At 39.0% G+C, this 25,400-nt stretch overlaps 1 protein-coding gene across 4 annotated transcripts in view; it reads right to left on the bottom strand.

Annotated features, from left to right (window-relative positions):
* Positions 1 to 23,322, bottom strand: part of LOC150081995 (serine/threonine-protein kinase DCLK1-like) — a 345,782-nt gene extending 322,460 nt beyond the window's left edge. For 2 of the 4 annotated variants that reach the window (XR_016547298.1, XM_090379889.1), the window contains exons 1-2: positions 23,238 to 23,273; positions 16,640 to 16,768 (exon numbers count right to left, since the gene is read on the bottom strand). The gene's annotated coding sequence lies outside the window, so the exon portion shown is untranslated. Of the gene's footprint in view, positions 1 to 16,639; positions 16,769 to 22,207; positions 22,275 to 23,237 lie in introns of those variants that run through there. The other 2 variants (XM_090379890.1, XM_090379891.1) reach the window with 2 other exon arrangements.
* Between the last annotated feature and the right edge of the window lie 2,078 nt (positions 23,323 to 25,400).

Below are 25,400 nucleotides of genomic sequence, written 5' to 3'. Positions count from 1 at the left end.
GATTATGTGGGCTAAAGAGCTTTGTGACCTGATTGCAGTTTATAAGATTATTAGAGGAGGTAGTAAAATGAACGAAGACAGAATTTTCACTGTTATAAAGAATTCCAAAACTAGGGCCCAAAATCAAAATTTTGAGGGGAAGAGGTTTAGACTAGATTATAGGAAATTTTCTTTTAGCCAGCAAGTTGTTGATTGCTGGAACAATTGTCTTAAGAAGAAAGAAAATTATCATTTATTTCTTTTTTTAGGGTGCAATGCAGCAAAAGCTTGTGGCTTCCTTGTACTATAGAGCAAATACTATTACTATTTTAACTTTCCAAATATAGACTGGAACTTGTGGTATGGTCACTCTACACTAAAGCCTGTTATAGATTTATTGGATGACAGTTTTCTACAGTAGCATGTTAGAGAAACAAAAATATCTACAGAAAAAAACCCTATGGGTGACAGTGATTGCACTCTGCTGATGTGGAAATTGCTTAAAGACATAGCTAGTGTCAAGGGAAGGGATTTTGCTTCTGTAAGGGCAACTATGGTGGTCTCAGGGAGTTTTTAAATTCTACAGAGCGAGTGTCTGATGCTGTTGCCAGTAGCAAATGCTAAATAGGAATTATTCAAGGAAGTAAATCATATAAGCTAATAGGCTATTTGTACCAACTAAGAAATCCCATTCCAGGTTTAGACCTAAACAGATATCAGATGAAACAATGAGACTGGCTAAAGAAAAATGCACATGATGCATAAAATTATCTCTTTATACTTCTGTATAAATTGTACAGAAGTCTGTGGTAGATTTAACCAAACTGTAATTAAGTCACAAATGAGATTAGGTAAGCTAAGGCAGATTATAGAAGTCTCTGAAAAAGAATGCCAAGAAATGCAAGAAACAACAATGGTTTAACAATTGATGACCCTGCCCAGGTTTTTGGCAAACTGAATAGATATTCAGCATCTACATTTGCATGAAGAGTGATTTATTAAGGGGAACTCCAGATGTTCATCAGAATCTAATATGGAGTTAAATGATTGTCATAACTGAGAAAAGCATGGAAGAGGAATTGTTGAAGCTCAACATACAAAAGGAGCCATTATTATGCAAGAATCTTTGGATTCAGGAGAGGGCCCTATATAGTAGAGATGTACAAAATGTATCCACTATTCATAAAGGGGATTAAAGGGAAACATGGGTTGCCCTTTAATCCCCTTACAGATCTGTTAACTTCTCTTCCAGAGAAAATAATGGAGTCTCTGGTTAAAGAGGTAATGCAGGGTCATCTAGACAGAAATATACTTATATTGCAGTAACAGCACAGATATATTAAGGGGTGATCTTGTCTGACCAATCTGACTGGATTTTATAATGGAAAAACAAAGGAACTGGATGCTACAAAAAAAATAATTCTGATATAATATACTTTAGTTTTGGGAAAACTTTTGATACTATGGCACAAAAAAGACAAATTGGAGAAGTGTTGCATTAAGAACAAGTTATTGCTATGGATAAATGATTTTGTAATAACTGAGAGCAAACCAGACGAGAAATTGAAGTTAAACATAAGAAAGGCACCTGGGGTAGACGGGATCTATCCAGTTATATTAAAGGAGGCAGCAAAGGAGGTAAAGGAAGAAAAAACGGTAGCAAACCCTTATCCATAACTATGAGAGCTTCCTTGGACTCGGGAGAGTTCCCCACATACTGGAAACGTACAAATTTATCCCCAATTCACAAAGGGAATCAAAGTGTAGCATGAGTAACTACAAACCTAGTAATTTACCTTCTGTTCTGGGGGAAAACAATGCAATCACTGGTTAAAAAAAAGCACTGCAGGATCATCTAAAAAGACTGCAGTTATAGTTTAGACACAGCATGGGTTTGTTAATGGAGTCTTTTCTGACCAATTTGATTGGATACTAATGATGTGGTCACAAAGGAACTGGATGCAAAAAATAATTTTGATATCATATACTTGGATTTTAGGAAAGCTTTTGATACTGTTGCACATGGAAGACTGTTCAAATTGGAGCAGTATGGCATTAAGGGCAAATTGCTGGATGGTTGGGTGGAGGAAGACAGAGTGGTAAGCAATGGACACTGCTCTTCGTGGACTAACGTTGTTAGTCCACGAAGTCCCCCAGGGTTCAGAATTGGGCCCATTGTTGTTTTCTGCATTTATCATTGATATTGACAAAGGTATATCTGAATTAATGTCCAAGTTTGGACATTAAATCAGTCAAAGGTTGGCAGGGTGGTTAATGACAGTAATGACAATACCCTACTGCAACAGGAACTATAAAAGTTAAGCAGATTGGCTGAGGTGGCAACAATTGAAGTTTAACACTAACAAATGTAAAGTACCACATATGGGTAGCAGTAACCCCACAGTAATGTACCAACTGTGCATTAGTACACTCAGGGCAGTGGAGAATGAAAAAGACCTGGGAGTAATTGTACAGTCAGATATAGTTTTCTGAGCAGTGCAGACAGGCTGCAAGAGTAGTTCATGGTGTCTTGTCAATGATATACAGGAATTTTGCCAGCAGGGATAAGGAGGCAATTATTCCCTAGTATAAAGCAATGGTCAGGCCACACCTTGAGTAATGCACACAGATCTGGAGGTCTCATTTTAGGAAGAATGTAGGACTGCTGGAATGAGTGCAGAAAAGGACAATAACATTGGTGAATGGAACAAAGGGTTGCTGTTACCAAGAAATGCTTAAGTTCTACAAATTGCAGCATCTGAGGCTTTAGGCACCTGCAAGGTGATCTGATTGAGGTGTATAAGGTCTTGGATGGTCTGAGCAAGCTCAATGCTGATGGAATTCTTCATCTTGCTCAGATTACTCACTTGAGGGAACATAAATTCAAACTGAGGAAAGACAGTTGTAGAACAGATGTGCTGAAATTTGCTTTTGGCCAGAGGGTGTTTGATTGTTGGAACAAACTTCCATCTGTTGTAGTGGAGGTCGACAACTTAAATAAGTTCAAGGCAGAACTAGACCCACATTTGGAGATAATGGATGAGTGAAATGGGAACTTTTTTTTTTTTTTTTTTGGCTCATGCTATATAAGCTTGCTTTGTTGCATCAACTACTAATGCTAAAGGGATGGTTCAGAACAGAAGAAGACAGAGTGGTTATTAATGGACACTGCTCGTCGTGTAGAATGTCATTAGTGGAGTTAACCAGGACTCTGTGCTGAGCCCATTGTTGTTTTCTATATTTATTAATGATATTGATGAAGGTATATCATAAATGTCTAAGGTTGGCAAGATGGTTAATGATAGCAATCAGGGTAAGCTGCTGCAACAAGATCTAAAAAAATTAGCCTATTATATAGAAATGGCAGTTGAAGTTTAATACTGATAAATGCAAGGAACTCATGAGTAGTAGTAATCCCTGATTAATATACCAAGTGTGTGTGGTGGTACTTCACTCAGCAAAGAGGAAAATGAAATGGAAAATGTCTGCTTTGTTCTCTGAGCAATATAGACATTTTCCATTTCAAAACAGACATTCTCTCTGGCCAATATATAGGCAGGCTTGTCTATGATATACTGGAACTTTCCTAGCAGGGAAGTAGGGATAAGGTAGGGATTATCCCATTGTATAAGGCATTGGTTAGGCCACACCTTAAGTACTGCATACAGGTCTGTAGGCCTCATTTTAAAAAAGGCTGTAGAGCTTGTTGGAATGGGTGCAGAGAAGGCCAACCTTTTGGTTGATGCTTTGAGCTTGATTCCTACCTTCAACATGCCACTAATAATAATCCACAACTATTGTATACAAGAAGTTCAGCTGCACCCACACAGGCACATAGCAAAGTAGTTCACCCAGATAAGGCAAACCAATGCAATACCAGAATATCTTCAAGGAATCACCTACCTGAATGCCAAGGGCAAATACACCACAAATCCAGCACAGTACAGACTGATCACCTGTCTCTAAACAATGTACAAATCCTGACCAGCTGCATAACTCTAAAAGGTATCAAACCACTTGGAGAGCCAAAACATCATGGCTGAACAGAAGAAGGGATGTAAGCAGATGAACAAAGGATGCAAGACACAAATGACAATTGATGCTGCTGCAGTTAAGTATAGCAATCTTACACAGCCAACATAGACTGCCACAAGACCTTTGAACTCCATGTCCTAGAACTGGCTGATAGAGATATTTAAAATCTACTAAGTCAAGCAGACACCAACACTTCCTAGAAGCAACCATTGTGAAATGGAGGAGCACCAAGGTCAAGAACATCATAACCCACTGATTGCCATCAAAAGAGGAATCTTCTGGGGGGAAATTCCCTCAGTGCACTATAATTCTGCCTAGCCCTTATCCCACTGTCCACCACACTCAATAACAGCAAATACATATACTCTAAAAGAAGGGAGAAAAAAACCTGTACACCCTTTCACACCGGATGCACATAGATGGTAACAAACTATGCAGCAACCTAGAATCAACTCCAACAGCTACTCCAGATGACCAAAGATTTCAGCAATGACATCAGGATGCAATTTGACAAACACAAGGCCCATCAACTGCATCCAGTCAGCCAACATCACCAGCTGAAGATTGGTGAAGAGATTGAATCCATGACAGAGGGAGAGACACAAATATCTGGGAATGATGCAGGCTCACAAGTTAGAACTCTAGGAGATCAGGGCCCACCTGACTGAGAAATACCGTCAGAGACGGAGTAAGCCTGCTCAAATCAAAACTGAATGGCAAGAACATGGTCACAGCCATAAACAGTTACTGCAGTCCCAATACTAACTTTCTTCTGAGGTATTACAGATTGGACAAATGCCGAACAGGAGGAGATTATGAGATCAACCAGGATAATAATGACAAAGTTGCCAACATCACCCAAAGTCAGCCATCAAGAAAATGACCATAACATGGAAAGGAAGGAGGGGACTGACTGACCTCATTGAACAAAAGAATGCAATCATGAACCTACAGGATTACTTCCAAGAAAAAACACAGCGACCTACCAAGACATAAGTCAAACAAACAGCAAAACACTCAAGAGCCAACAGATGAAGAGAAGCATTAAAAATGAATAAGTTCATCATGCAAGCATACTAAAATGCAACAAAACTAGAGAAAAACATGACAATGTACAGGATGAAACCACACACCAAGTTGTTAGAATGATCCCGACTCTTAGAATCACCAAGGAGCACACCAGAGACAGACCATAGTAAAGAAGAACCAGATAACTCCTGCAATCTTGGGTGGAAAAAAAAAAAAAAAAAACACACAAGCAGGATATCAGCAACTAACCACAAACAACAATGAAAATTGATACAACGGAACCAGGAGGAACAGCAAGTGCAAGAACTACAACCCAGTGCAGCTAAAGTGGAAACAGGCTAGATCACAATATCCAGAATAAGAGTGGAAGGGGCCTCTAGCAGAATGAGGGAATAGACCTCACAAAGGCCAACAATCATACTGAAGCAGAGACCCAACAGAATCCTGTGGCAAGTCACAAACCACCTCAATAAGTGAATAATACCAGATTATCTCAGCAACAAAAAAGTAACAACAGGCACAATCTGTGAACAGCCATTTACTGTGCTGCTGCTGCTGTAGCAGCCACCAGGATGAACGGAAAGGAAACCAAAGGACAACATAACACAAAGACAAGGAACCAACACAGCCTGGGAAAGGAGGCTGCAGCAGAAGATGGGAGAGAAGAGTGAAGATAAGCCAAGTGACCCAGTACCAAACGGGTAACAGAAGTAAGAAGCTGATCAAAAAAATGAAGGCCATCCTCTAGAAAGATAACATCTATAGCAAACATGAGACCTATAATCAGAGGATCGAAGAATACCTTAACACCCTCAATCAGAAATTCCTGGCACTCAGCAAGAGACTTTGCCATTACAGGAAGTGTGTCCAGAGGAAAACAGAATATTTGATTAAAACAACAGAGCCTTCTACAGGATAATCAGAAAAGAGGAGAAACAGATTCCCAACTAGAAGGTACTCAAGGATTTCTGGGGAAACCTGTGGAGCAGCAAAGTTAGCCATAACAGCCATGCCCCCCCCCCCCAGATAGATCTAGAAAGGAAGAAAACAAAGAACATACAAGGGATGACAGAATGAGAGATTTGGGAGAAAGATGTACAACAGTTGATCAGGAAGTCCCACAACTGGCAAACCCCAGAAATAGATAACGTTCGCAACTACTGGTACAGAAAGTTCAACTGCACACACAGGCACATAACAGCTTACCTAGACAGTAATGCACTCTGACACAATTCCAGTCTGACTCTGGGAATCATCTACCTGAAGGCTGAGGACAAAGACACCACAAATCCAACAAAAGTACAAACCAATCACTTGTCTCCCAACAATGTACAAGATATTGACCAGCTAAATAACTAAGATATCTGACCGCTTGGAGAGCTAGAATATCACAGCACAGAGCAAAAGGGATGCAAGCAGAAGAATAGAGGATGCAAGGTGCAATTGACTACTGATGCTGCAGTTATAAAGCTAGCCTACAAGAAGCATGTACATGGCCTACATAAACTACCGTAATGTCTTCGACTCTGTGGCCAATAGCTGATAGAAACAGTGAAGATCTACAAAAAGTCAACAACACTAACACTGCCTAGAAGCAACTGTGGCAAAATGGAGGACCACCATCAGGGTCAAGAACATCATGACCAGACCAATACCCATCAGAAGAGGAATCTTCCAAGGAGATGTCCTAAGCCCACTATGGTTCTGTGTAGCACTCAACCCACTGTGCCCCATGCTGAATAATAAGTATGGATGTATACATTAAAATAAAGAAGGAAGGTACAAAGTATTTTATTATTTTCTGCGAGCTCAAGGGTTTCCCTTATCCGCCACTGAAGAGTAACTGTACATTATTTATAATTTATAGTTTTGCAAAACATCTTGATCCACCAACTTAACAGCAAAAAGCGTTATACATTGCATATCAGTCATCCATAATACTTGTAACTCAGTAATTACAATATGTTGAAGGCACCAATTTCTACATTAACCTTTAACAACTTATACAGCTATATAGATAGCTAAAACATACCAATTTGGTTACAATGAGATCAGACATTACATCCACAATTTATAGAATTTAAGATTTAAAATTTATACACCTTATTAGAGGCCCAAGTCCCAGGATACTGCCCACCCAACAGTGAACCTGGCACATCGACATATATACACAAAATGCTAAAAGAAAGGCCAAGCAAACAAGGCTACAGCAAATTATTTATACTCCTATTTACTATTACCAATAGCTCACAGTTAGAACTCCAGTCAGCAGACACCACTGTTTTGGTGTTGCTAGCAACAGAAGTTTTCACAAATATCATCAGTTAATACAGTTTATCCAGCAACATGGACATACTGTTGGATGAACTACATCAATCAATGAATTTCCAATCAATCAGAGGTCCTATAACAATATGCTCAATAAAAAGGCAACTATATAGTATACTAATAACATAATTATACTCAGTCGTCAAGTCCTTTCCTTCTGCGGAAAGTCTTGTCTGCAAAGTTAGCCAGTACCTGATAATTTTCTTTACATTCTAAAAACTTGAAGTTATTTACATCATAAATTTCCGTCAATGTCTGAAATTCAAATCAAATATCTACATAATATCGACATTCTAAGATTACATGTTGGACTGTCTCCTCTGAGCCACATTGACATAGAGGAAACTCAGCCAAACCCAGAGTAAATAACTTTGAGTTTAGGCTGACATGCCCAGATAGAAGGAAAGTTAGGTGAAGACATGGGCTAAATCACGGCCAATGTTTTTTGTCAAATTCAACAACTTGAGGTATTAAAAAGGGTAGTAATTCTTCCAGTGTTTGCATTAGTCCATTCATTTTGCCACTCCTGGAGGAACTAGTTTCTTAATCTAGTGTTGTCTTCTTTCACTGGCATGTCCAGGTTAACAGAAAACTGGTTGAACTGTGCTGCAGTACAGTTCCTTCCACAATATTGAAAGTAATTGTACAGTACTTCATATTTAATTGCCAGTTTGCAACTGATTACCTGAAGTGCCAACTTGGAAATCGTGTGACAAGCTCTTGAAGTTTCAATCAGGAAGAAGTGCTGGGCTTGAGTTAAGATTTTTTCTACCATGACTCTGCATATACTGGGGCCCCAAGCGACGGCAGCATAGCAGACAATAGGAATAAATATGCATTTGTAGTACAGCTTGAAAATCAAATATCTACATAATATCGACATTCTAAGATTACATGTTGGACTGTCTCCTCTGAGCCACATTGACATAGAGGAAACTCAGCCAAACCCAGAGTAAATAACTTTGAGTTTAGGCTGACATGCCCAGATAGAAGGAAAGTTAGGTGAAGACATGGGCTAAATCACGGCCAATGTTTTTTGTCAAATTCAACAACTTGAGGTATTAAAAAGGGTAGTAATTCTTCCAGTGTTTGCATTAGTCCATTCATTTTGCCACTCCTGGAGGAACTAGTTTCTTAATCTAGTGTTGTCTTCTTTCACTGGCATGTCCAGGTTAACAGAAAACTGGTTGAACTGTGCTGCAGTACAGTTCCTTCCACAATATTGAAAGTAATTGTACAGTACTTCATATTTAATTGCCAGTTTGCAACTGATTACCTGAAGTGCCAACTTGGAAATCGTGTGACAAGCTCTTGAAGTTTCAATCAGGAAGAAGTGCTGGGCTTGAGTTAAGATTTTTTCTACCATGACTCTGCATATACTGGGGCCCCAAGCGACGGCAGCATAGCAGACAATAGGAATAAATATGCATTTGTAGTACAGCTTGAGAGTGGAGGGTTTCAGACCCCATGAACCTTTGGTAATTTTAATTATTTTGCCTGTCAAAGTCTTGATTTTGCTTAGTACATATTTAGCATGGGTAATGAATTGGAGTTTGTGATCTAACATAATTCCTAGATATTTGTATGACTTAAATAATTTTATTGATTGTTCTTTAATCTTAATACTTGGAGGTCTATTTGGGTCTAATTTTCTTTGAGAAAAATTTTTGTTTTGGGAACAGAAATAGTTAGTTTGTGTACTACACCACTCATCCAGGTCTGATAGAACTTCATTAGTATGGGTTTCAAGTTTGGAGTTTCCAGAAACAAGGAAAACTGGTCCTTGAGGCTGTCACAGACATTCTCTCAGATATGCCAGACAAGCTGTACTTGCTACCTGGGAGTCTAACACTAATGGAACTGATATTTGGGGTGACATTCAAGTCAAGTGGATCCAATTTCGGCAAAGTCTGGATGGTCAGTGACAGCCAAACCCTCTGCTTGCACCTTCATGATGGTGGGACTGTTAGTAATCCTGGGTATAACCACCATGCACAAGCACACTGTGGGTGACCACCCACGTGTGAACAAATGTAAGTAGGAGTAGAGGTGTGGTGCCCACACCACATAGAGGAATGCTGCCCCTCTGTTTTACCAGGCAATACTAGGTGGTAGATGACTCACATCAACTGGTGCAATACCACCACTTTGCTTTCTGCAGTCTTGAAGTGCTGGAACCCATGTTTAGTCTCCAGAGCTAAGTTCCGGTCAACCCATCCCCATCTCTTCCATCATGCAGTATGACAGATGACTTGAGGTTATGATGAACATCATGGCAAGATCCAATCTTCCTTACATTTCGAGGGTACAGTTCTAACAAAATGTTCACAGGCCGGCCACTAGTTAGTACACCGGACCGAACCTATTAGTAACTCATTAGGAGGCTTCCGGATCAGCTAGTGTATAATCTTGCTACCTCTACTCTACCAGATAGTAGACTGGAGGGAATCTGAGTAGTGGGGGGCATTGTCCAGGCCACGTTATGTCAAGGATCTGGGTATATTCTTACCATGTGTATGCCATATCCAAAAATTTCATTACTTCATACAGCATGTCCCCCCCCCACACTTTTTTTTATTGAATACACCATGAATTGTCAAACTAATAGAGTAAGCTTATCTGCGAAAAGATCTAAACCTCCCAAACACTTCCTAGTTCATTTCACAAATATACGTGGTCTCAATTCTAATCTTAACGATGTCTATTTCCACTTGCAGTCTGCCAAACCCCATGTACTTTTTCTGACAGAATCTCAGTTATCAGTTGATTCAACTACTGCTCATCTCAGTTGCCCAAATTATTCGCTGCACAATTCTTTTTGCCTCAAAGGTGGTACTTGTGCATATGTCCATTCCGATATTCCCTGTCAGAGACTTGGTAATTTGGAATCTCCTCTTTTCGATCTTCTCTGGCTTAAAATCTCTCTACCTCATTGTGTCAAATTCATCTGTCGTCTCTACCGTTCTCCCAACTCCACTAATTACTTGGAGTTCTTCGACTTCCTCTCTTTGCAATTTGACTTTTTCCAGTTCAACTTTTCCAACAGTGAGGTAATTTTCCTTGGTGATTTTAATGTTCGCAACTACAGATGGCTTCTGTTATTCTAGTCACACCGACCCAGCTGGTCGAGATGCTAAGGCTTTTGAAATTACCAATGACCTTACACAGAATGTTCATTTACCTACAAGAATTCCGGACAATCCTAACCATACGGCCAACGTACTTGATCTTTTTCTCACAAACAACCCTTCTAAGTACACGGTCGAAGTGAATGGTCTTTAGACACCTCAGATCACAACTTGGTGATTGTCTCTTCTCCAGTGGAGCCTTTATCTCATGGCTATTCCCAACCTCGTATTGTTTGGCATTATAAGAATGCAAAATGGGATAACCTGTGAGATTTCTTTTCTTCTTTTCCTTGGTTAGATTACTGTTTCAAAACTGATGTCAACATCTGTTTAGATCATGTCAATGAAATTATTCTTTTAAGAATGGCAACTTTTCTTTTTCATTTTTAGCCAACAGCAAAGCTCACAATTGTAAAGCAGTTATTAATCAGTGCAAACTAGATTTTGAACAGGCTAAGAGTAGAAAACTTGCTTCTTGCCCTAATGGTAGCCAAGCATTCTGGTTTCTTGCCAAAGCTATTGGCCACAACTTTTGCCCATCTCTGGTCCCACCTCTTTCCAAACCAGAATGGTTCTGTTGTCACTTCAGCCAAGGATAAAGCTGACCTGCTAGCATCCCATTTTTCTTCCAACTCATGTATTAAATATCTTGGTAAAACACCTCCCCAATTCCCAACACGCTCCATTCAATGCCTTCTGTGGCCTTCCGCCAAAAGGATGTCAGAAGGATTTCTGAAATCTTGATGGTAAGGTCCAGGTGGTATGCTCCAGGTCCTGATGATATTTCTCCACTTGTTCTCAAAACCTGTGCTCCTAAACTTACTTCTGTTCTTGCTGCATGCCTTTTCTACCAATACTTCCATGGACACTGTTCTGAATCGGCTTCTATAATTCCCGCTTCCTCTTTCAAAACAGTTCAAACACATGCCACCACCATCCAACATCCATTTACTGTTCAACTTCAAACTCACAGAACCAACTTTTCATCTTCGTTTATTCATTCAACTGCCGTTTTCTGGAACAACCTTCCTTCATACGTATTTCCTGAAAATTAGAGTGTACAGAAATTCAAGTCTAATGTCAACAAATATCTTCTTTCATCTTCTCAACCTCTATCCCAAGTATGGTACTAAGTACTATAGGTTCTAATACCTCTCATGTTTTGGGTTTTCATAAAAAAATTAGATCGTCTGCATAAGCGATCTTAGTAGTGCTGCTGTTCGGTATTCAGCCACCCATCAAGGACCACGTCCCAACATATTATTCCGAGAACTGAACCCTGAGGGCAACCAAAGTCACAGGACTCTCAACAGAGAAGAATCCAATGGAGACCACAAGTGAGCAATTCTGTAAATAATCCATAATGAGACAATAGGCATGGAGACCCCAGCCTCCCAGAACCTCTCCAGGACACTTTACCACCAAACAGTGTCAAAGGCCCCTTTGAAGTCCACAAGGAGGCAGAGGACATACTTTTCATTGGAGACTGAAACAGTATTAATAACTAGGTTAACGGCATCCACTATAGACATCCCAGCAGCGAAACCAAACTCATATTTGTACGTTAGGTTTCTTTCTTTATAGTACTTTTGGAATCTCACTATAAGCAGCTTCTCTAGTATTTTTCCAGACTGGAAGTAAAACGAGTGGGTATGAATTTGCCTGATTTGCTGTTTTGTCGGGATTCTTAATGAGTAATTTAAGATTTGCCTTTTTCAAGGAGAGGGGAAGGATCCATCTTGTAGGAAGGCATTAAAAAGGTTCATCAGTTTTGGCAGGTGTTCCAGATTCTTTTAACAATGGTAACTTCTAATAGGTCCAGTCCAGGACATTTGCCATCACGCCAAGTCTCAACAGCAAGACCTACCTCATCCCTGTCAAAATCATCTTCGTGGCTTTGGTCCACATAGGAAAGATGTTCTGAACGAATGCCTGTTTGTACCAGACTTTCTGGTAGTTTCATCCTGCATAATCAATTCACCCAAAATTGTTTCCATGGTCTCAGCCCATGTCACAGTTATCAGGTCTAAGTACAGAGGAGAAAATTTCCCTCAGATGAATTTTGTTGAGAGTCAGCTTGTAGATCAAGCCCCACTGCTCCCAGTTCATAGTTTAACTAAGCATTCTTCTTTATAAATATTGTTGAAACACACACACACACTACCGTGGAACTGAATTTCATCTTCTCTGTTTCTTCTTAATCCATAAATGTTTCCTTAAGCAGCTTATCAAAAGGATTCCAATTGATTAGTCGAGTTTTGTATAAATAAAAAAAGCTACTGCGTTTTCATTACAAATTACATCAAAGGTTATTACATTGTGGTCACTTACCAATCAAGGAGTGAACAGTCTAATTTTCTATGCTTCTCCCAAATGTTGCATTTGACAGTGACATCTATGTAAAACTGACCAGAAGGGGATGAATAAGTGGGCAGATGCCCACAGAAGTTCCAGACAATCAATCAGTTATTATTATGAATTCCTCCAGTAATTCACCTTTATGGGGCTGTTCCACATGGTGGAAGAAGCATTTGCATCGGTCATAATAACAACTATCTTTTTTGCCTGATAACCTAATTAAAGTTGTCTCAAGGAAGTTTAGATAATGCTCAATTTGTTAAAAATTGCTGTGAGCGCTGCATGTAGATTGAGATGAAGAATATTTGTCCAAAACTACCTTCCAAGCATGCATATGCCGCATGCTCTGAGCAGAGACCATTTACCCTTTTGATCGTGATCTACTTGTCCGTTATAACAAGAGCTGCCCACACCCTTGCCACAGCATTTGCACCCTGTCCTGGAACACATACATTAGATTGAACTACCTACAGCTGTTTGGTAATCCTTTAACTTTGCAGGAGTATAATTCTTGAAATCATAGTATGTCAATTTTATGATCCGTAATTATTTTGGAGATATCACTCATTGCAGATGCAAAATGTTGGCAGTTTAACTGTAGTATTTTTTAATCTCTCACCATGCTGTACATTTTTTATCTTACTAAATATAATTTGTGCGAGATTTGGTGACCTCCTGAGCTCTCAAGAACTCAGGACACTTCAACCCCAGGGGCTCATGTGTGGTGAGTATGGGCTTGGCACACCCAGGGTCAGCTGGATATCATCATTCTTCTCTTTCTTGGTGATTCCCTTCTACTTCTGACCCCCCCTCCCTCCCTCTCACAGGGTAACTCGGGAATCTTTTTTTTTGGCTGGTGCAGCATAAGCCTCAGGCTTTCTTACACCATATAGCTAATAATAATAATAAGTCACAATATGAGTGATCTGATTTCCTCTTTTTTATTTTGCAGTTTCGGCATGTAACTGGCGATTCAGGAGTGGGACAAGACTCCGACCGATGACCTTACAAGTTCACACGTGTAGTCCTGCTGTCTATAATATCTAGCCAAATGACCATAAGCCAAACATTTAAAACAACGTGAAGCGATAATAAAATCCTTCACGTTGTGAACCAACCAGCCCAGGCAGACACGAGCATCATCTTTTAATATGATTTGCCTGATATAGGCACGAACTTCAATTATCCAGTGTGTGTTGTTTTTAGTGTTAATCTTAAACCTCACCTTAACCCCCTTTTTGAAATCTTCTTTGCTAATATTGTGCTCACCCAAGTTCTTGACATACAGATCCTCCAAGAATTCTTGGTCTGACATATCTTTCTGTATGTCATAGAGTATCACAGTCTGGTTTAGTTTTCAGGGCAAGTCTACAGTTAATTGGTGTTCCCCAAATTTCGGGCAGTTCTTTAATTTATTAATGTCTTCATTAGTGGCAGTTTCAATTACGCCTTTTTCTCTAACTTCTGTGATAGATTTTATTTTAGTCTGTTTAAGTTCGGATTTAAAATTCATTGCAATCACCTGTTTAATTTCTTCACTCTATTTTAATCCACACTTTTCACTAGCTTTAATCAATACTACATGCTTTGACAGAGTTCCCGAAGGAATCAGTTCAGCACCGGTCTTTATGCCTTTGTTCGCTGCAGCCACCTTAACATAAGTGGACACAGAGGTGGATGTAGGCTAAACTCTTAAATCTAAATTTGTTTTTAGCCTCATTATCAATCATAAGATCAATCACCAATCGTTCCATACTGTTCCAGATTTTACCAGCTTCCACCACCACCAGGGAGGTAACGTTGGATCTTGACTTAAAAATATCTAGAAAATTATTTTTCAGAGCACTTACGTAATCAAAATTAAGTATACAGTTAGAATGCTCAGGGTTATTTACCGACTGAGAACAGGTGCACCTTCAGGCAATTCCAGTTGGGGTAATTCCATCCCTAGAATATCTATAAATTCGTCTATAGGTTCTTTCAACCCAGTATTTAGAAAATCTGGAGCTATTGTTAGATCTCCAGGCATGTAAATAATAAAAAATAAAATGTAAAAAAATAAATAATAATCATCAGACATCATTACACTGGTTAACAGTTTTCCTGTTACAAAACTAAACTACACCTGGAAGAAACACCTGACTTTACTTAGTCCAGTTAGCTGTGAAAGTTTTCGTTCACGTGAGAAGCAGTCCACAAGGGGAATTAGGATTAAGCTATTTCTGGCTCTGCTGTACAGCAGTCACTCTCTTTGTCCTTGCAATCAGTCCAGCAAGGCAAGATAGCACTCTGCCTCACTACCACAGTGGGCAGCTCAGTTCTAGCTATGAAGTTAATATAGCTCACCACTGTCATAGTTGGTAAATCAATTTCAGTAGGGCTACTTGACCCACATGCATTTGCTTGGCATGTTAATCTGCATAGGTTTCGTTTTATGGTAGGAATGTGCTGCAATTGTCTTTCCCATACTGTTTCAAGTTTCTTATTTAGATGAAGGCAGTGGAGAAGCTTCAGGCAAAGATTAACCTGCAGGGGGTTACTTCCATGCCTTCTCCTTATGAGACTTGTGACCTTGATGAAGTAGCTTGAGCAGTGACTATGAGAATAGTCATTTATTAAGAGAATTTTCAAAAACAATTACTGAAGATTTTACGTGCTGTACCTGTCCTAGAGGATAGAGATTAACACTGTGTGAAGGGAGCATTGAGTCCTCACGATGGGCAAACTTTCAACACCATTGGTGACCTAGATCCAATCAAAAACTAGTTGAACACTGAGCACAGTAAAAATGCGAAGGTGCAGACCGACTCCACCAGCAAGTCTCGGAGGAAGGTACAAAATATTCAAAGTACAGGAACTCCCCGACTTACATAATATTCAACTTAAGGAAATTTGACTTTACATAAGTTTTTGATGGCCGGTGAAAACTTAAAAAACCGCGGAAACATATTTTACATCCTGTAGGAATAAATGGAGGTATCGTGAAAATATCATAATGTGAACCCAATAAAAACAAATAAATTGTTTTTGTTTTTTGTAATTCATTCCAAGTTCTTGGAAGTTGAAAATTTCGCTATATTACTAAGCTAATTATCTCGCTAAAAAGGTCACATTTATAATGGAAATTGCACTACCCTTTCATTGTTATCATATGTTCCCATTATAAGGATAAATTTTGAACATCTTAGTCATATTTTTCTAAAACACGTTTCTGGAGGTCACGACCAAAAATTATTGATGAAGGCGGCTATTCAACGCAGCAAATTTTTAAGGTTGAATAGGGTTGACGAGAATGTTCTGTAATGGAAAAAAAAAATTTCGGATCTAACAAACATTGCCAAAGAGAAAAATACAATGCCAGGTTTAAAGGCATCAAAAGACAGGGCCACACTCTTTAATACTCTCTCTCTTTAAGAGAGAGAGAGAGTGAGTATAAAGAGTACAAGGTTTCAGATCTGGGAGTATGGTTTTCTGCCAAGGAAAACTTCAACATACATATAAATAAGACTACAGCAAAGGCCTCTCCAAATCTCTTGAAATGCTTAAAAGAATCTTTTTGACTTCTTCACCATTCAACTCATAAAAACAGCATGCATAATGATCATAATGATCATTAACCCTATACTACAATATGCCTCACAGACCTGGAATCCTCATACCAAAATTCTAATAAAACAACTGGAACATATTCAGAAATCCATAGTCAGATTCCTAGTGTACTAGGAATCTGACTAATTTCTAGGTTGAAAATTGACACAAAATCTTATGAGTGGTGCACTCACTTCGGGATGGTACTACTTTCTAAAAGAAGGGCTGTGGCGAACTGCAAATTCCTGATGCATCTAGTGGCTGTAAAGCTGGATGCCTCCAAGCTGCTCTACCTCGTCAACTTTAGCTGCCCTCGAAGAGCCCTGAGAAGACACAATATGCTAGTACTAGAGCCGTTCAGAACTGATAATCTTAAATTTAGCTATTTCAATAGAACTGCAAGATTGCTAAACAAATCCAACATTGATATTCTAGCTGAAGATATCAATATATTAAAAAAGAATTGCAATGGTACTACAATCAAGTAATTAGAAAATGAGAATAAATGATTACTTAAATAATAATAATAAATAAAATAATAAACATGTAATACTATTTTTGGATAGTTCAATAAACAAATTAAACAAAAAAATAAATAAATAAATACAATAATAAGAAATCATACAAAAAAAAAAAAGGATAACTATAATAATAATACAATTCGCACAAAGTAAATATAAATCATGAGCAAACAAGAAGATATAACAAAAAAGGTGTTAGAAATACAAAAATCTTTGTCATCCCAGCTTTGCCTAAATGCAAATCAGCCTGTTATGTTATGTTATTTGGTTTTTAGGAGCATTAGCAACTAAGGCCATATTGCTCCGGGGATATGCGGTGGTCATTCCCTGACCTTCCCACATCTTCCGTATTTGGTGGTCACGGGCTCGAACGCAGTCTAATCAAGAAGTGTGTGCTATGCACTGCTGCTCCTGCCCACCTGGCTATGGAGGAAACGCAAATCGGCCTGTAAAATATGATATTCCATTGTATATCAACCTTGTATACTGACATTTGACTTTGTATATCAAACTGTAAATAGACCTGTACTATTACTGTTACATTCCTCCTCTGTAAGGCTTAGGCTGTTCTGGAGTAAAAAAAAAAAAAAAAAAAATCTCAAGTATGAAGGAGTTCATCATGCATGAGTAATGCACACATCATTTTTACTACCAAAGTAGTCTTAAAGCCTCGTTTGGTTATATTCCATATTGTGAAACCTTTACAATGAGTTGCAATGGTATTGCACTACCTCAAATAAGTAACGCTTCACCTATGGAGAAGACTAACGTTACTTATTCTTAGAAGATACCACCACCCAAACAACAGTTTCGAAGCTTATTGGCTTTTCTCATCAGTGGGTGGACAGGTACCCTGTTGTGATCTTTTAAATTAAAAAAAAGCTCACCATCAGACATCTCTCACATTGTAGAGTTATACTTAATAACTGGGTTGTCACTATTGCAACAACTGGGTACCTGCCCACCCACCAATGAGAAACCAATAAGCTTCGAAATGGTGTGGTCTGGGTGGTGGTATCCTCCAAGAATAAGTAACGTTAGTCTTCTCCATAGGTGAAGACTTACTTATTCGAGGTAGTGCAATACCATGGCAACTCATCATGAAAGTATTCACAATATGAGATATAATCAAACAATGCATTAAAACTACCTCAGTAGTAGAGATTATGGTGTGCATTACCCATGCATAAATAAACTCCTTCAAACTCAAACATTTAGGAAAGAAATATATATCTTTTAAATCACAAGTAATTGACAACAGGAATGAAAAGGAACAGGGTGAACAGTATGTCCAAGATGATGATATTGAAGAAACTCTTTTATGTCATTAATACTGAATTCCGTTGAATTCAGAAACAGAATTCAACGGAAGTGATGCAAATTCTGAATATCATTCAAATACATCTGTTGATGTTAAAATACTACACGAACAAATGCTGGCATTACTTGGAGTGATGACTCTTCACTTTTATTATTAGCTATATGGTGTAAGGAAGCCTGAGGCTTATACTGCACCAGCCAAAAAAAAAAAAAAAAAAAAAAAAAAAACTCAATTACCCAGAGAGAGAGAGAGAGAGAGAGAGAGAGAGAGAGAGAGAGAGAGAGAGAGAGAGAGAGAGAGAGAGAGACTCAGAAATAAAAAGGAATCACCAAGAATGATGATATCCAGCTCAGGACCCTGGGTTAGGCCAAACCCATACTCACTAGATGTGAGCCCCTGGATAAATTTGTTCCAGCCCCCAAAAGAAACACCCCAAGGCAAATAAGCATGACCTTGAGAAACATAACAGACACTACTAATTTCAGTAACAAGCCCCTCATGTTCCTGCAAGCATCAAGGAAATTTGAACCAAGACCTCCCAAAAAAAAAAAAAAGGTGATGGGGTGAACTGTTGTGCCTTTGTTTCACAGGGGGCACTCTGTGTATTGTGTCTACACATACAGACTATTTAATAGCTGCACCTTGTATAACAATTTTAAAGCTAAATTTTACATAACCATCATTTACGATCTAACAGACTTAAGTTGCAAACAATCCTATCAAAAAAAGCCCTTTTAACATGTTATTTTTTTCTGAATGGTTTTAATAGAAATAGAATGGGCCAGTAAATCAGAGAGTCTTATAATGGGGGATTTTAATTTCCCAGATATTGACTGGAATTTGTGGGTTGGTCACTCACACACTAGCAGGGCTTTTGTGGATTTATTGGATGATTGTTTTCTACACCAGCATGTTCGGGAGGCAACTAGAGGGAGTAATACTCTTGATCTGATTATCAGTAGTGATTCTTCATGCATTAGGAATCTGCAGATAAATGAACCACTGGGTGGCAGTGATCACAGTGTGCTGAAGTGGGATTTACTCAAGGAGGTAACTACCATCAGAGGTAAAGGGAAGGGTTTTTGCTTTCGTAAAGGCGACTATGATGGTCTGGACAGTATTTAAATTCTATACAGTGGGACCAACTGATGATGTTACCAACAGCAAATTCAAAATGGGAAGCATTCAAGGAACTAATCTTGGAAGCTACCAGGCTTTACATACCAACCAAGAAATATTGTTCAAGGTTCAGGCCTAAATGGTTGTCAGATGAACTAATGAGATATATGGCAGAGAAGAAAAATGCTTTATGTTATTTTGGTTTTTAGGAGCATTAGCAACTAAGGCCATATTGCTCCGGGATATGCGGTGGTCATTCCCTGACCTTTCCGCATCCTCCGTATTTGGTGGTGACGGGCTCGAACCCCGGTCTAATCAAGAAGAGTGTGCTACGCACTGCTGCTCCTTCCCACCTGGCTATGGAGGCACCACAAGAAGAAAAATGCATGGGATACATACAAATTAATGGGTGACATGGAAGCCTATGATAGATATAAGTTGGTCTGTAACCAAGTCACAAAGGAGATTAGGCAGGCAAAGGCAGATTATGAGAAATCCTTGGCAAAGGACGCAAAGAAAAACAGAAAAGAGTTCTTTACCTATTTAAACTCAAGAAGGAAAGGGATGAATCAGATTGGTCCACTGGATGTTGATGGTTCAACAGTTGAGGATCCAGCTCAGGTGGCTAACAATCTAAACAAGTATTTTGCATCTACATTCACACATGAGGAGTTATTCAGGAAGGAGAATGTCGTAGGTGAAGTAAACATTGGCAGTAAGCTGGATGATTTTGTAATAACTGAGAGGAAAGTGGAGGAGAGATTGTTGAGCATAAACATAAAAAAGGCACCTGGGGTGGATGGGATCTATCCAGTTATATTAAAGGAGGCAGCAAAGGAAGTAAGCAAACCCCTAGCCATAATTATGAGAGCTTCTTTGGACTCAGGGGAGGTACCCATGGACTGGAGATGTGCAAATGTAACCCCAATTCACAAAGGAGGATCAAAGGCTGACACAAGCAATTATAGACCTGTTAGTTTAACTTCGGTTCCAGGAAAATTAATGGAGGCACTGGTTAAAGAAGCACTGCAGGATCATCTGGACAAGAATTCAGTTATAGCTCAGACACAGCATGGTTTTGTTAAGGGCAGGTCTTGTCTGACCAATTTCATTGGATACTATGATGTAGTCACAAAAGAACTGGATGCAGGGAATAACTTTGATATTATATATTTGGATCTTAGAAAGGCTTTTGATACTGTTGTCCATGGAAGACTGCTGCACAAATTGGAGAAGTGTGGCATTGGAGGCAAATTGCTGCTATGGATAAAGGGATGGTTGAGTGGCAGAAGACAGAGAGTGGTAATCAATGGACACTACTCAACGTGGACTAATGTTATTAGTGGAGTTCCTCAGGGTTCAGTGTTGGGTCCATTGTTGTTTTCTGTATTTATAAATGATATTGATGATGGTGTATCAGGCTTAATGTCCAAGTTTGCAGACGATACCAAGGTTGGCAGGGTTGTTAAGGACACTACTGATACTATGCTGCTGCAACAGGATCTGGAAAGGTTGAGCAGATGGGCTGAGAGGTGGCAAATGAAGTTTAACATTGACAAATGTAAAGTACTACATATGGGAAACAGTAACCCCAGATCAACGTATCAATTCTGTGGTACTACGCTGACAGTGGTAGAGAATGAAAAGGACCTGGGGGTAATTGTGCAGGCAGATATGAAGTTCTCTGAGCAGTGCAGACGAGCTGCAAGAGTAGCTCATGGTGTCCTGTCAATGATATACAGGAATTTTTCTAGCAGGGACAGGGATGTGATTATTCCCTTGTATAAGGCATTGGTCAGGCCACACCTTGAGTACTGTATACAGGTCTGGAGGCCTCATTTCAAGAAGGATGTAGAGCTGCTGGAACGAGTACAGAGAAGGGCAACAAGATTAGTGAATGGAACAAAGGGTTGCTCTTACGAAGAAAGGCTTAAGTTTTGCAAATTACAGAGCCTGGAGACTAGGCATCGGCGAGGTGATCTGACAGAGGTGTATAAGGCTTTGAATGGCTTGAGCATGCTCAATGCCGATGGGATTCTTCCTCTTGCTCAGAATAATCACCTGAGAGGGCATAAATTCAAATTGAGAAAGGATGGATGTCGGATAGATGTGCGGAAATTTGCCTTTAGCCAGCGGGCAGTTGGTTTGTGGAATAGACTCCCATCGCTTGTTGTTGAAGTTGATAGCCTAAATAAATTTAAGGCTCAGCCGGACAGGTATTTCAAACGAACGGAGGGGTGAAATGGGAGTAGTGGTTGTTTTTTTTTTTTTTTTTTTTTTTTTTGGCTGATGCTGAATAAGCTTGCTTTCTTGCATCATATGCCTCTACTAATGCTAATGGACTAAAAACGGGTTCCTCTAAGTACAATTTTCAATTTTGTGAAGAGAAGGGAAAAAAAAAAAAAAAAAAAAGCAAAAAAAATCCATATGGGCAGAGGTCTGACAAGTAGATTGCATGTTCACACGCAGGGATTTTGTTTGTTTGGCCAGAAACTGATGAACAGAAAGCAGGTTGTGTTGCAGCACTGTCTTGAGAGCGCATCCACCCATCCTTCTGCAATTCAGATTTCTTTCTTCAAATTTTTTTCCATGCACAGCCTTGTCAGAATTTCAATGTAGTACATTTTATTGACAGGCTGATGGGGGGGGGGGGGGAGAATATTCAGCCATAATAATCGCTTTATTTTTCTTTATTTTTTTTTTTTTCCCTGGGGCATTGTTTTGTCTTCACTGCATTGACTGATTTCTGTTACAACCATTCTAACACTTAAACAACGATCATTATTATTCAATGTCCTTACCCAGCCCACATTTTCATCAGTTTTTGTGGATACTGGACAGCGTGCTTATTCATTGTCTTCCACATTCTCCCTTCCTTCTAAAAATCTTGTATGCCATTCAAACACACTAGCTCTTGACACAGTATCCTCTCCATAAACTTGACATAACAACTCATAGCTTTCAGTTGGAGTTTTCTTTAGTTACATTAAAAATTTGAGGTTTACTCATTTGATTCTTTTGTCTGTTATTTTTCCAGCAAACTGCAAGAACACAAGGAAATAAAAACCTGTCTCACTACATGAACAATTAACTAAGGAAAAGTTAAAGGTGAACTGTTGTGCCTTTGTTTCACAGGGGGCGCTCTGTGTATTGTGGCTACACCTGCAGACTATTTAATAGCTGCACCTATTAACTATAACAATTTTAAAGCTAAATTTTACATAACCATCATTTACGATCTAACAGACTTAAGTTGCAAAAAATCCTATCAAAAAAAAAAAAAAAGGTTGCGATGAAAACAGATCATTACTACCATTTATGTAATTATTAAGCGACCTGATAATCGGTTCAGGATGAGAACTGGTACCATCATCAGTGTATTTTCAAGTGCCCTAACATTAAAACGGATTACCTATATATCATTATCATACTAATAGTACATCGCTTATTGACCAATTCACTCTGAAAACGGTAGAAAAATTTGGCAGACCTGACTCAGCTGGGCTAAATACAACAGGGGTGGACGATGTTTGACAAACACATGCAATTGGTTACGTTTATGGATAAAAGAACCAGAAAGGAAGAGGGTGGGGGGGTAAGTTTACATCAACCTATAAACTGTTCCATGTCATTTCAATTATCAAACACGAGTAGCAAAATTTCATCGAATCAATACTAGTGTCCATAACTCAATGTTTAAAAATATAAACAACTCGCTATAAAATACATACATACATATATATATATATATATATATATATATATATATATATATATATATATATATGCATATATATTAAAAACCAAATGATTAAAGAAAAATTAGCTAACCTCTTAACAGGTAAAACACATAACATTACTGAGAGATATTCTTGTTCATATTACAAAAACTTAAAAATAAAAAAAAAATGAAAAACGTGCTCCACAGACACTAAAGCAACACGTGCAGCTATCACCCGAGTTGCTAAACGCTACCTATCACCACTTAGACACGGTCACCCACATCAGAAGAGGAACGAAATTTATAAGTCACTCAAAACCATCGAACAACCAAGCCAAAGCATATATGACTGGATGCTCTCAACGTAAATAAAGTGATAACCACGGACTAGTCCACAATCCAGGGGAGGAATGCAACTTGACAACAGCCATTTTGCCAACGAACTGTAAACGAAAGTTAACAACACGAGTTACAAAAAAAAAAAAACAGACATCAAAAATGAAATTATTTCACCATAATAGCGCCCACTTTGAGCCACAGTACGTAAAGCCGCACAGTAGTAAGATATGTTATTACTCTGCGTACAAAGCTAAATTAGTCTGAAATCACAATGGGAAAACCCGAAACGCACGAACACACTTTTCTACAGTTCAAAATTCAAACTTCGCTACTCATTTAAACTACTGTCTAAAATACTCACAAGAGCCAATTGGCTGGCAAAACAAAACCTTCAACGTATACACTCTACCCACATTATAATAAATTTCTTCTCCAAAATTATTAAACCAAAAATTCTCTATGCTTCCCCTGTCTGAGCCAATTTGGCCAACGCAAACTTCAAAATAATCTCCTCCCGTGAATACTGGTTTCTTAAATGGACGTTTTTTTTAAGTCTAGCAACCTGTCTCTTCCTGAGCTTTCATGGTAGACAGCCTAAATTACTCTGACTTCTCACTTTCAATCTGGTACAACAACCTTTCTTTCTCTACAAAACTGTACAAGGCGGACACGGATTGCCCAGCAGAAATTTAGGAAGTCATAGCTTGAAAAATCCCCAAAGAAAGCAGCAAGATCCAAACTAACACTAGCCCCTTTAATAACTAAACTCGAAAGGCACTTCCCATTCAACACTCTGTTCTTTGTCAACGGTTTCAATATAGACCTGGACTTAATAGACCATAAAAAATCTCCCATGTCACAAACGGCTTAACTCATACTCATACTTAACTCCACAGAACTAAATATAACCACAATGTTACATCTATCCTCTCCTTTCACCCAGACTTTACAGTATAGATGCCTAGGGGAGCAAATACTAATTGGACTAATGTTATTAGTGGAGTCCCTCAGGGTTCAGTATTGGGTCCATTATTGTTTTCTGTATTTATAAATGATATTGATGATGGTATATCAAGCTTAATTTCCAAGTTTGCAGACGATACGAAGGTTGGCAGGGTTGTCAAGGACACTACTGACACTATGTTACTGCAACAGGATCTGGAAAGGTTGAGCAGATGGGCTGAGAGGTGGCAAATGAAGTTTAACATTGACAAATGTAAAGTACTACATATGGGAAACAGCAACCCCAGAGCAACGTATCAACTCTGTGATACTACACTGACAATGGTAGAGAATGAAAGGGACCTGGGGGTAGTTGTGCAGGCAGGTATGAAGTTCTCTGAGCAGTGCAGACGGGCTGCAAGAGTAACTCATGGTGTATTGTCAATGATATTTTTCTAGCAGGGATAAGGAGGTGATTATTCCCTTGTATAAGGCAATGGTCAGGCCACACCTAGAGTACTGTATACAGGTCTGGAGGCCTCATTTCAAGAAAGATGTAGAGATGCTGGAACGAGTACAGAGAAGGGCAACAAGATTAGTGAATGGAACAAAGGGGTGCTCTTACGAAGAAAGGCTTAAGTTTTGAAAATTACAGTGTCTGGAGGCTAGGCACCAGCGAGGTGATCTGATAGAGGTGGATAAAGCCTTGAATGGTTTGAGCATGCTCAATGCTGATGGGATTCTTCCTCTTGCTCAGAATAATCACCTGAGAGGGCAAAAATTCAAATTGAGGAAAGACGGACGTAGGATAGACGTGCGGAAATTTGCCTTTAGCCAGCGGGTGGTTGGTTGGTGGAACAGACTTCCATCCCTTGTCGTGGAAGCTGATAGCCTAAGTAAGTTTAAGGCTCAGCTGGACAGGTATTTCGACCGAACAGAGGGGTGAAGTGGAAGTGGTTATTTTTTATTTATTTATTTATTTTTATTTTTAT

This window comes from Mastigoproctus giganteus, chromosome 8, assembly GCF_048544385.1.
Source record: "Mastigoproctus giganteus isolate SK-2022 chromosome 8, ASM4854438v1, whole genome shotgun sequence".
NCBI lineage: Eukaryota > Metazoa > Arthropoda > Arachnida > Uropygi > Thelyphonidae > Mastigoproctus > Mastigoproctus giganteus.
This window is presented reverse-complemented; position numbering and strand designations above follow the sequence as displayed.